The following is a 12,927-nucleotide window of genomic DNA, read 5'->3' as shown; positions in this document are numbered from 1 at the left end:
GTAAGGTGTACAGTTTGATAAGTTTTGACAAATGTAGAAAGTATGTAGCCTCCTCTACAATCAAGATATGGAACATGTCTATAATAACCCTCTCCACCCAAATTTTCTTCATGCCCCTTTACAATCAAACCCCTACCCTACCCCCACGTCCTGGTAACCACTGATCTGATTTCTGTCCCTATAATTTTGCCTTTTCTAGAAGGCTGTAGGAAATTATATGGTATGCAGTCTTTAGTATCTGGATTCTTTTACTTAGAATAATGTATCTGAGTTCAATGCATGTGGCTAAATATATTAACACCTTGTTTCTTTTTAATGAGAGTGTTCTATTGGATGGATGCACAACAACTTGCTTACTCATTCACCAGTTGGTGAACATTTTCTTTTCCAGTTTTTTGGTCATTATGATTAAAGCTCCCATAAACATTAATGTAGAGGTCTTTGAGTGGATATATGTTTTCATTCCATCTGGGAAAAATACATAGATTTGGGATCCCTTGATCATGTGGTAAGCTTATATTGACTTAACTATAGGCCTGGTACACAAAATTTGTGCACTGGGTGAGGGGTCCTGCCGGGGTCCAAACCCCAGCGGGTTCAGGGGTCCCCAAAGGTGTGGACGGAGTCGGCGAAGAAGGAATGTCACGGAGACAGCGTTCAGTTGATCAGCAGCCTAGCCAGGATCTCCAGCCCGGATCTCCAGAGAGGTTCTGCTTCGGATCTCCAGCGAGGTTCTGTAGCCATGTTCCCTCGCTAGGTTCTCCAGCCAGGTTCTGTCCAGGCTCTCCAGTCAGGTTCAGTGTCCAGGTTCCAGTCAGGTTCTCCTGCCAATCTCTGTAGTCAGGTTCAGTCCAGGATCCCTTGCCATGTTCTCCCGCTAGGCTCTGTCTCTAGGCTCCGAGGCCAGTCCCGGTCCAGGATCCTCTGGCATGCTCTCGCCAGCGAAGTTCTTCTGTCTCTAGGCTCCGTGTAGGTTCTGTCTTCTGAATTCTGTCTCCTGAGTTCTGAGTCTTTCTGTCTTGTTACAACTGTATTTATACCAGTTGATTCAATCCTATCAATCTCTATTACAAAGGTTAGGGCGTTTCTTATCTCCATTCCAGGGAGAAAAGATTATGTAGTTTAAGCATGATTGTTCGTAGTTAAAGGGATTAATTACCCGCCTGGCACTTAGTTGAGGGGTTTTATTCCCTCCCTAACTTCAGGGGAAAATCCCTACCTGGGGATTCAACCTTTCTCGGAGAGGTGACTTTGGTTAAAACACAGCGCCAAGAAGGTGAGCAAACATATTAAGAACCGTATGCCATATATGCCAGGTCCCTTGAAACAGCAAGGATGGACCGGCTCCCGGCAAATTCCCCCTTTTTTATTTTTTAAAAGCAAGCATTAAAAAGAAAAACCTGAAACGCTCTCTTGTATCCATTTTAAGAGTAGGATTGGCGCTTTCTGCTATTACCTGAGTCCTGATCTATCACCTCAGGGAGAGCTTGCCAATCCTGCACTTTCCCGGGGTGGAAAGGCTGCAGTGGAGTTAAGGATAAGGCTCCTTGGGCCTACCTTCTCCCATGCCATTACATTTACCTTTCCTTCCTCAGAAAAGCATGGACATACTTCTTGTCTAAAACGTTCTGTCTGACTGGGAGTAACCTTAATTCCTCTGCTAGCAAGCATATATGTTAAAAGATCAATACAGAGTCTTTTTTCTTTAGACTCAGTATGGCACATCTTCTCAATCTAAGTTCTGTACTATCCACCTTCTTACCCTACTTATCCTCTATAGGGGGGTCTGTAGCACCCTGGTGGAGTCCTATCCGTCCCGAGTGTGGGGTTCTCAATGGGGGGGGGGCTTACCTAAGGGAATCCTGTTCCAGGGGTTCCCAAAGGTGTGGACGGATTCGGCGAAGACTATCCACCCTCTTCCTACGGTGGAGTCTGATCCGTCCCGAGTGTGGGGGTTCTCAATGGGGGAGGGGGGCTTACCTAGGGGAATCCTGTTCCAGGGGTTCCCAAAGGTGTGGACGGAGTCGGCGAAGACTATCCACCTTCTTCCTACGGTGGAGTCCGATCTGTCCCGAGTGTGGGGCGCTTACCTAGGTGTCCCTGTTCGGGCGCCATATGCCGGGGTCCAACCCCAGCGGGTCCAGGGGTCCCCATAGGTGTAGACGGAGTCGGCGAAGAAAGAATGACACGGAGACAGCGTTCAGTTGATCAGCAGCCTAGCCAGGATCTCCAGCCAAGTTCTGGTCTGGATCTCCAGAGAGGTTCTGCTTCAGATCTCCAGCCAGGTTCAGTCACCAGGTTCTAGTCAGGCTCTCCTGCCAATCTCCGCAGTCAGGTTCAGTCCAGGATCCCTGCCATGCTCTCTCGCCAGGCTCCGCCTCCAGGCTCCGAGGCCAGTCCCTGTCCAGGATCCTCCGGCATGCTCTCGCCAGCGAAGTTCTTCTGTCTCTAGGCTCCGTGTAGGTTCTGTCTTCTGAATTCTGTCTCCTGAGTTCTGAGTCTTTCTGTCTTGTTACAACTGTATTTATACCAGTTGATTCAATCCTATCAATCTCTATTACAAAGGTTAGGGCGTTTCTTATCTCCATTCCAGGGAGAAAAGATTATGTAGTTTAAGCATGATTGTTCGTAGTTAAAGGGATTAATTACCCGCCTGGCACTTAGTTGAGGGGTTTTATTCCCTCCCTAACTTCAGGGGAAAATCCCTACCTGGGGATTCAACCTTTCTCGGAGAGGTGACTTTGGTTAAAACACAGCGCCAAGAAGGTGAGCAAACATATTAAGAACCGTATGCCATATATGCCAGGTCCCTTGAAACAGCAAGGATGGACTGGCTTCCGGCAGGGTCCCTCAGCCCAGCCTGCCCCTCTCACATACTGGGAGCCCTCATGGGATGTCCTGATGCTCTCCATGGGGAATGAGCCTAAGCCACAGTCTGGCCTCCCTCTGAGGGAGGTGACTGGGCTGATCGGGGGAAGGTGCCAGCTCCATCACCCTGCTGCTGCTGCTGCTACTGCTGGCTGCAACAGCCGCCGAGGTATCTTCAACACGGAGTCCAGTCCCTTCACCATGAAAAAATGACAACTTTCTTTAGGCATTTTCAAGATGTGTCTTTAATAGGATATGACATTTCTTTCTTTTTTCTTTATCCTCACCTGAGAATATGTTTCCATTGATTTTTAGAGAGCTTGGAAGAGAGAGGGAAAGACAGAGAGAAACATCAATCTGAGAGGGACACTTTGATTGGTTGCCTGTACCTAGGTTGCAGATTCCTCCCTGCATGTACCTAGGTTGCAGATTCCTCCCTGGCTGGGGCCCAGCATGAGCCCTGACCTGGGCCCCAGCCAGGGAGGAATCTGCAACCTAGGTACATGCCCTTGATCAGAATCAAACCCAGACCCTGTGGTCTGCAGGCCCAGGCTCTACCCACTAAGCAAAACTGGCTAGGGCAGGATATGACATTTCTTAGTCCATCCAGCAGCGGACCTTAGTTTTTTCCTCCAGGAGTGTGGTGGAAAAACCCTAGATCACCTTCTTGGATTCTTACTACTCAAGTTTCCAAGAACACTGTGAGTGGTGGCATACAGGGGCCAATGAGCGGTCAGAAAAGGTGTTTCCTCTGCAGCTCACGTGCAGAGCGCCCCCTGCATCGTGTCCACTGGGCTGGGGCGTGCTGCCTGCCCAGACACCCTCGCTCCGCAGCCGGGGCTCGGGACACTATGGGTGCTGCCATCTTTGTGGCAGAGTGATGGTTAATTTGCATATTACCCATTATTAGATTAGACAGGAAATAGAAAAAACTGATTTCTAAAATTGCTCTCCCATTTTGCATTCCTACCTGAAATGTGTGGGAGTTCAACATCCTTGCTAGCATTTGACACTGTCATTTTCAAAAATTTAGCCATACTAATAAATGTATACCGGTATTTCACTGTGTTTTAATTTATATTTTCTTAATGATTAATAATGTTGAGAAACTATTTGTGTACTTATTTCCCCTTTCCTATATCTTTTGGTGAAGTGTTTGTTCAAATCTTTTGCTAATATTCAGTTCTGAGAGTTCTTTACATATTCTAGATAGAAGATTTTTGTGGCTTGTGTTTTACAATTTTTTTCCACTCTGTGGTGTTTTTTCATTCTCATAATAGTTTGTTTTACCGAATAAGCATTTTTTATTTTGGTGAAGTACAATTAGCTGTTTAACAAAAAATGGATCATGCTTTTTGTGTCATAAGTAAAAAGTCAAAAAATAATTCCCTCACAAAGTTTGCAAAATGTTCCCCTATGTTATATTTCTAGAAGTTTTTCAAAATTCTTTGGGATATTTTAGGCCCTTTACATTTCCACATACATTTTAGGATCATTTTATCACTGTATACAAAATAGCTTGTTGAGATTTTATTGAAATTTCTATAGACCAAGTTACGGAACATTGACATCTTGACAGTAATCAATGTTCTTATCTGAGAAGATAAAAATTTATTTCTCTTATTTAGTTCTTTGATTTCTAGTAACAATATTTTTATTTTCAAAAGCATACAAATCTTGCACATATTTTGTTAAATTTATCCTTAATTATTTTTATACTGTTATAGATGGTTGTTTTAAAATTTAAATTTCTAAACAAACATTCTGAGTTGGTAAAAATAAATTTATCATTGTATATTGATCTTGTATTCTGTCATCTTGGTAAACTCATTCATTAGTTCTATTCAGTTTTTTGTAGATTACACAGTATTTTTTACATATATAAAATCCTCTTATTTGGAATAAAAACTGTTTTGTGTATTTTGTTTCAATTTGTATAGCTCTTATTTGTTTGTAATTCCCTAGTTCCATTAACAGGTTTTCCAGTACAATACTGAATACAAGTGGAAAGTGAATATCCTTGCCTTGTTCTTGATCTTGGTGTGGGAGGGCATTCATTTTATCACCATTAAATACAATAACGTAGTTTTGGTTTTGTATTTTTTAATATGTTTTTATTGATTTTAGAGAGAGAGTATAAGAGAAGGACAGAAAGATAGAAACATCAGTGAGAGAGTAACATCAATTGGCTGCCTACTGCATGGCTCCTGCCTGGGAATCGAACCCGTGATCTCCTGGTTCATGGGTTGATGCTCAACCACTAAGAAACACTGGCCCAACAATGTAGATTTTTATAGATGTCTTTTATCAGGTAGAGGAAATTCCCTCTTGTTAGTTTTTTCAAAGCTTTTAAAAAATCATAAACATTAAATTTGTAAATTAAAAAAATATTTTTCTGCATTTAGTGAGATGATTTTATTTTCAGTCTATTGACATGGTAAAGTATAATCTTCCTTTCTAAGATAAAAACCACTTGATCATAATATATTTCCTTTCCTATATTTTTATGAAGAACTAATACTTTTAAGGATCTTTATTTAAGTGGAATATAGGTCTTTTTCTTCGTTTAAAATATATTTTTCATATTTTGGTATCAGAGTTACGCTGGTCTCATATAATGATGAGCAAGAATTAGACCCTTGTCTTAGTCCCTTCAGGCTGCTATAACAAAAATACCACAGACTAAGTGGCTTAAACAACAAACATAGTATATAGTAGTTCTCATATTCTGGAGTCTGGGCAGTCCAAGATCAAGGTGCCTGCAGATATGGTGACTGATGGGGTCAACTTACTGGTCCAGAGATGGTGGTTTTCTCATTGTGTCCTCACAGGACAGGAAAAGTGAGAGCTCTTGGGGGCCTATTGCATAAGGGCAGGAATCCAAGTCATGAGAGCTCCACCTTTGTGACCTAATCAACTCTCAAGACCCCCGCCTCCTAGCACTATCACACTGGGATGTGGGATTTCAACAATAATTTGGTGGAGCACAAACATCCTATCTATTTTTTTCAAAGAATTTTTGTGGAATTTGTATTATTTTCTTGGAATAGTTGGTATAATTTACTAATAAAGATACTTATGCCATTAATCGCCTTCATGGGATTAATTAACTAAAACTTCAAATTCTTTTATAGATATAAGGTTAATCATTTTAGCTATTTTTTTCACGTGAATTCTCATAGCTTGCATCTTTCAAATAATAGATCCATTTTATTAAACTATTGAATTAAAGTTATACTACTCTCTTTTCCTTTTAATATTTGTATGATCTGTAGTGACATTCCCTATATTTCATTACCAATTTTGTTATAATTTTCTTTAAACTTTTTTCTTTGATCAGTCATTCTAGGATTTTATCAATTTTAATTATCTATTCAAAGAATTAGTACTTTGTTTCATTGATTTTTCTCTACTATTTTCATCATTTTATTTTACTGATTTCTTCTTTCTATTGTTTCCTTATTTTTTTCTGATTTGGAATTAATTTGCTAACTTTTTTAATGTTGTTTTAACATAGATGTTTAGCTTATTAATTATAGATGTTTATTTTCTTCTAATATAGGCATTTAGTACTATATATTTTCCTCTAAGCACTGCTCTAGCTATATCTTATGCATTTTGATATGCTCTGTTTTTATGTTTTATATACTTTGGAATATTTTATAATTTAACTCTTGACTAAAGATTATTTGGAAATATAATTTAATTTTCAAATTTTGGGTAATTTTCTATGTATTTTGCTGTTATTGATTTATAATTTAATTGCTTCATAGTTAGGAAACATACTTTGTATTTTTTCAGTTATGTTAAATCTGTCAAGATTTATTTAATAATCGACAATATAGTTGCCTACTTTGTTCATTTGGACTTTAAAAATAATGTGCATTCTATTTTTATTAAGTGGAGTGTTCTGTGCATCTTAATGAAGTTAAATTGGCTGATAATGCTCAAATCTATATTTTAATGGTTTTTGTCTACTTGTTCTCCCAATTACTGAGGTATAACTACAAATGTCTTTAAGAACAACTGTTAATTACTTTATTTATGCTTTTAATTCTATTAGCATTTGCTTTATTAATATTTAAGCTCTTCTATAGCCCTTCATCATTATGCAATTTATCTTTTATCCCTAATACAATTCCTTATTTTAAAGTTTACCTTTTCTGATATTAACATGTTTATTATAGCTTTCTTTTGATTATTGTTATTGGCATGGTATATTTCCCCCCCACATTGTTTTAGTTATAATTAATATATGCCATTATATTTAAAACTAGAGGCCTGGTGCATGACATTTGTGCAGTGAGGGGGGGCAGTCCCTCAGCCCAGCCTGTGCCCTCTCACAGTCCAGAACCCCTCAGGGGATATCCACCTGCTGGCTTAAGCCCATGGGGAGCAGGCCTAAGCCAGGAGGCAGACATCCCCCAAGGGGTCCTTAGCATGGCCACAGAGGCAGGATAGGATTCAGCCACTGCCAATGCACTGGCCAGCCTTCAGCCTGGCTTCTGGCTGAGTGGTGCTCCCCCTGAGGGAACGCACTACCACCAGAAGGCAGCTCCTGCATTGAGCATCTGCCCCCTGGTGGTCAGTGTGCATCATAGCGACTGGTCGTTCTGTCATTAAGTCAATTTGCATATTAGCCTTTTATTATATAGAATTATATAGGATGGGTTCCTATAGAGAGCATAGTATTGGTTCTTGCTTCTTCCCCCCAGTCTGTAAACCTTAAATTTAAATTGGTGTATTTTGACCATTTGCATTTCATGCAATTATTGATAAATTTAAAACTACCATCTTAAAAAGTTTCTTTTTGTTCCATGTGTTCTCTGTTCTATTTCCTCTCATTCTGCCTTTGAATTATTATTTATTTTTAAGATCTTGCTACGGGTTTACAATATGCATTGTTATATTGCTAATATTCCTTTAAATCATATTTTCCCACTTCACATATAATGTAACAATGTCTCAACAATTTATTTTTATTTTACCACAATCATTTTTTATATTTAGATTATTATTGTCAGGTATTTAAATTTTACTTGTTATAAACCCCATACTTTTTTTCTAGTTTTGATTTGCAGTTGTTTTTAATATCATTTTTTAAATTTATAGTTACACTTATCATCACTGATCATGTTCTTTGTGTGTGTGTATGCTTAGATATACTTTTCCGTGTAGTACTATTTTCCTTTTGCATAAAAACTTCCTTTAACTTCTTTTCAATGTTTTATCTAAACCAGTGATGGCGAACCTTTTGAGCTCAGCATGTCAACATTTTGAAAAACCCTAACTTAACTCTGGTGCCGTGTCACATATAGAAATTTTTTGATATTTGCAACCATAGTAAAACAAAGACTTATATTTTTGATATTTATTTTATATATTTAAATGCCATTTAACAAAGAAAAATCAACCAAAAAAATGAGTTCGCGTGTCATAGGTTCGCCATCACTGATCTAAACAGTGTTCAATTCACCTTTATTTTTTAATGATTTTGCTGATGATAGAATTCTGAGATATCAGCTTTTCTTCTTTCAGTTTTTAAAGTTAGTGTTCTATTATTTTCTTTTGAATTGCATAGTGTCCGTAGGAAGTCAGCTACAACTGATTTTCTATGATGGGCTTAGTTGTAGTTTTTTAAAAAATATTTCTTCTGAGATTCTTGGTTGTTTTCTTTCATTAATTTTAGGGGGGGGGGATTGGACATTATCTTTTAAAATTTTGTCCCATTCTCTTTCTTTTTGTTCCTTCTGTTACCTCAATTACATGTATGTTAGCTCATTGGATATTATCCCCCACCTTGTGGGAGTTCTGATTTTCGTGGTATTCTTTATTCTCTCTGTTTTTCATTTAGAATAGTTTCTAAGTTAGCTTTAAATCATTTATTATTTCTATTCTGAATCAAGTCACTGATATCATGTGTGGCTTTTTAATTATTTTTATTTTTAGCATATTATAGGCCTAGTTAATGAATGTGGATTTCACTTATGCCTGGGGCTTCCAGGAATTCTAACCGCCCATGCAATCTATACATTTACTTTAGAAATTTGCTAAAATTTTAAGTTTTTTTTTCTTAATTACTTGTATGGTGGCCTCCTCTTCCTTAAATGTTCTACCAAAGGTGAAACCATTTGTATGCCCTCCCTCCCCTAAGATAAGCTGTAAACATTTGGAAATTACTATCTCTGATTGTCTATTGACCTCAACTCCCCAATAGGCTTAAAAAATTTATTGTTTTGCATGCCTTGTGAAAGTGGCATTGTCTGGTAACTTATATGCTAGGTGGAAACACAGATCTCCTTATATTTTTAGGTTTGTTTTATATTATAAAAATATTTCAATAATCCCTTTCCATTTATGTTTTCTGAAAATATTGTTTTTATTATAATTCCTATTTTGTAGATGTGGAAACTGATTTGAAAGCACTTATATTGTAGAAATAAGATGTAAAGTATGTCTCTCAGCTAAATTCTACCTTTCCATTGCATTTTTCATCTGTATAAATTATTCCTTTAATAATGGAACTCAGAGGTCTGAGAACTGCATCCATAAACCTTCTCATGTTTTCCCTTATATTTATACTGAAGTGAATTCCAGAAGGCTACATTTGCATTTCACCCTGATCTCCCACGTTAGAAAACTGATTTCTACCTCTGAAGTCTACAGAACTCCTCATGTTGCTCTGGCTTTACATTGAATTTTGATGTATTCAATGTTTGGGGTACAATGAGCCTATGTAGTTGCTGGGGAAGAGGGGCTTTAGAGCAGACTGGAGGTTTACAGATCACCGTTGAAGCAAAGCACAGTAGCTTTCATTTTTATTTTATAGAGCTAGAGCCTCAATTAGTCTTGATGGCCTTATTTCAAAGCATGTTTGCATAGCCACACCGTTTGCTAACCCTGATAGAATTAGAATGCCTTTCCCATTTGATACCATGACTCTTAATACCCTTCCCCCATTAAGATCATCTACTGGTTACATTAAATACAAGATTCTATCTGCTAAATTTTAACAGTTTAAATCATTGACTTTATCAGTTTGAGAACATGGAAATTCTGGAGAAACCAAAAGCCACACTAGGAGACCAACTGCCATACATATATATCCTCAATTCTCTCTCACTCTCTCTCTCTCTCTCTCTCTACACACACACACACGCATACACACACACACACACGTGCACACATACAATCACCCTCCAGGAAAATATTACTTGCCTACAATGAGGTACTAATCTAATCTAATAAAAGAGAAACATGCAAATTGAACGCACCTCCGCTACGCTCCAAGCCACGCCCACCAGCCAATCAGAGCGACTATATGCAAAATAACCCAATCAAGAAGGCGGCCGGCAGCCATGGAGCTGGAGCAAGCCATGGCTTGGTTGCCCCGGTGATGGAAGAGGCCAAGCTTCCCACCTGCCCTGGCCCGCTGTGGCCTTTGCTCAAGGCAACAAAGTTTCAATTATAGAAGATAAATTAATCCCAGATACCTGCTTCCAGACAGCCTCCACTGGGAGCTTGGGTGGCTGGGGGCAGTGGCCAGCCGGCAAATAGCCATCAGCCCCTCACCCAGACTGGCCAGGCACCCCAGTGGGGACCCCGACAATGAAGGGGCTGTGGCAAGCCTGAAAACAGCCATCAGCCCCTCACTCAGGCTGGCCAGGCACCCCAGCAGGGACCCCCACCCTGATCTGGGACATCCTTCAGGGAAAACCAGCGAGCCCCCACCCATGCACCAGGCCTCTATCCTGTATAATAAAAGGGTAATATGCAAAGTGACTCTAATAGCAGAACGACGGGGAATGACTGGTCACTATAACACACACTGACCACCAGGGGGCAGATGCTCAATGCAGGAGCTTCCCCCTGGTGGTCAGTGCGCTCCCACAGGGGGAGCTCTGCTCAGCCACAAGCCAGGCTGATGGCTGCCAGTACAGTGATGGTGGTGGGAGCCTCTCCTGCCTCCTCAGCAGCGCTAAGGATGTTCGACTGCAGCTTAGCCCTGCTCCCCACTGGCAAATGGACATCTCCTCAGGGCTCCCAGGTTGCCAGAGGGATGTCTGACTGCCAGCTTAGGCCCAATCCCCCAGGGGAGTCATCCTCTGAGGGGTCCCAGACTGCAAGAGGGCACAGGCCAGGCTGAGGGACCCCTGAGTGCACACATTTTTGTGCACTGGGCCTCTAGTATAACAATAATAATCTATCAACATATAGCACTTACAAATCTCTTATAATTTATAGTACTGTTATAGTAACTGTTCTCTTGATAAAACAGTATTCATATGCAACAGCATGGATGGAACTGGAGAGCATTATGCTAAGTGAAATAAGCCAGTCAATGAAGGAAAAATACCACATGATTTCACTCATTTCTGGATAATAAAGACCATTATAAACTTATGAACAAAAATAGATACAGAGGCAGAGCTGCCTCGAACAGACTGTCAAACTACAGCAGGAATGCCGGGGAGGGTGGGAGGGCAGGAGGGGGTTGGGTAAGAGATCAACCAAAGGACTTGTATGCATGCATATAAGCATAACCAATGGACATAAGACACTGGGGGGTAGGGGAGGCCAGGGGATTGTAAAGGGTGGGGGGGAAAAAAGGAGACATATGTAATACTTTTTGTAATACTTTAAGCAATAAAAAAATGAGCAACTATTAATAATATCATTATACAGAAGAAAAAACTGGTGTTTAAACAATTATATTATCTGTCCCACTTGATCTAGAATAAATTTTGCTGGGTCTGTAAAAGTTGTAGCCCTGCTTTCTGGGAGCCTATATCCTTAATAAGGAAGGAAAAATTAAAATGCTAATATCTCCATGATGGTCTCCACATTATGTTGTGAAAAATTTATCCCTCTTTTACTTTATGTTTTTCTGTTCCTATTTGCATCATTTTTATAAATGTTTTTTTTTCCTTAGTGGATCACTGATATCCTGGGAAGTTTTCCACCAATTATCATGTTAAGTGTATTTTTATCTCATGTTGAGTCAGGAACTATTTGTTTTAACTTGAAGTTATAGGACATTATAGGGGTAGATACAGGATAATAGGGATATTATGTATTAATTATCTTCTATGAGATAGATATGTTTCCTTACAATCATAATAATCAATAGAATTAATTGAGAATTTACAGTAAGAAAGCATTATTATTAAACCCTCACTTCAAAATAGTGAAGGAGAAATGATAATTACTCTCCTCATTTTACAGAAGAACTCAAACTTAGCTAAAATCAGTAAACCAGTGAGTGGCAAATCCAAGATTCATCAATTTTTTTTCTGAATTTAAAGTTCATGTGTGTTTTTAAATTCTTATCTGAGAATATGTTTTTATTTATTTTGGAGGAAGAGAGAGAGAGAAACATTGATGTGAAAGAGAAACATTAATTGGTTGCCTTTGATACAGCCTTGACCAGGGATTGAACCTGAAGCCTATTGGTGTACTGGACAATGCTCCAACCAATTGAACCACACTGTCTAGATACAAGCTTTTATCAATTCTCTATCTAATCCTAGAAACATCTTACAAGGTAGATCTTATCCAAAATTAAATCATGGGGAAACTAGGCTTGGAATATGCTCAAAGTCATGCAGGTAAAAATGCGAGTTGGGGTTTTTGTGCATGAATTTCTTCCCAAAATCATTTTTTAAAAAACCTTCCTTACCATCATTTTCCACTGTTCTACACCAGTGACACTGAGAAGTCACCCTGACAACTCTGGGTATCCCTGACATTGCCGGTGTGCATCCATATAGACCACCAATTTCCATCATGGAGGAGTAGTGTCTATGAATTATGTATCCTTTAAATTCATCTCTATGGATTTACACTGGGAAGAATCTCCAGACTTAACAAAATAAATAAAAACAAGTAAATATGCCATTGTAACTAAGGTAAGTAAACTAGAACCCCTCAAGAAAGTAGGAATGGCACTAACAAGATTATTAAATACTTTAGGGATCTAGTGAAATGAAGCTTTACCTAAAGTAAAACTGGTGCAATCCACTATGACATGGGTGCCTAAAAATATTAACAGAATTAGTA

The sequence above is a fragment of the Myotis daubentonii genome, chromosome 3 (assembly GCF_963259705.1).
Source record: "Myotis daubentonii chromosome 3, mMyoDau2.1, whole genome shotgun sequence".
NCBI classification, from domain to species: Eukaryota; Metazoa; Chordata; class Mammalia; order Chiroptera; family Vespertilionidae; genus Myotis; species Myotis daubentonii.
Note: the sequence above shows the minus strand (reverse complement) of the source record.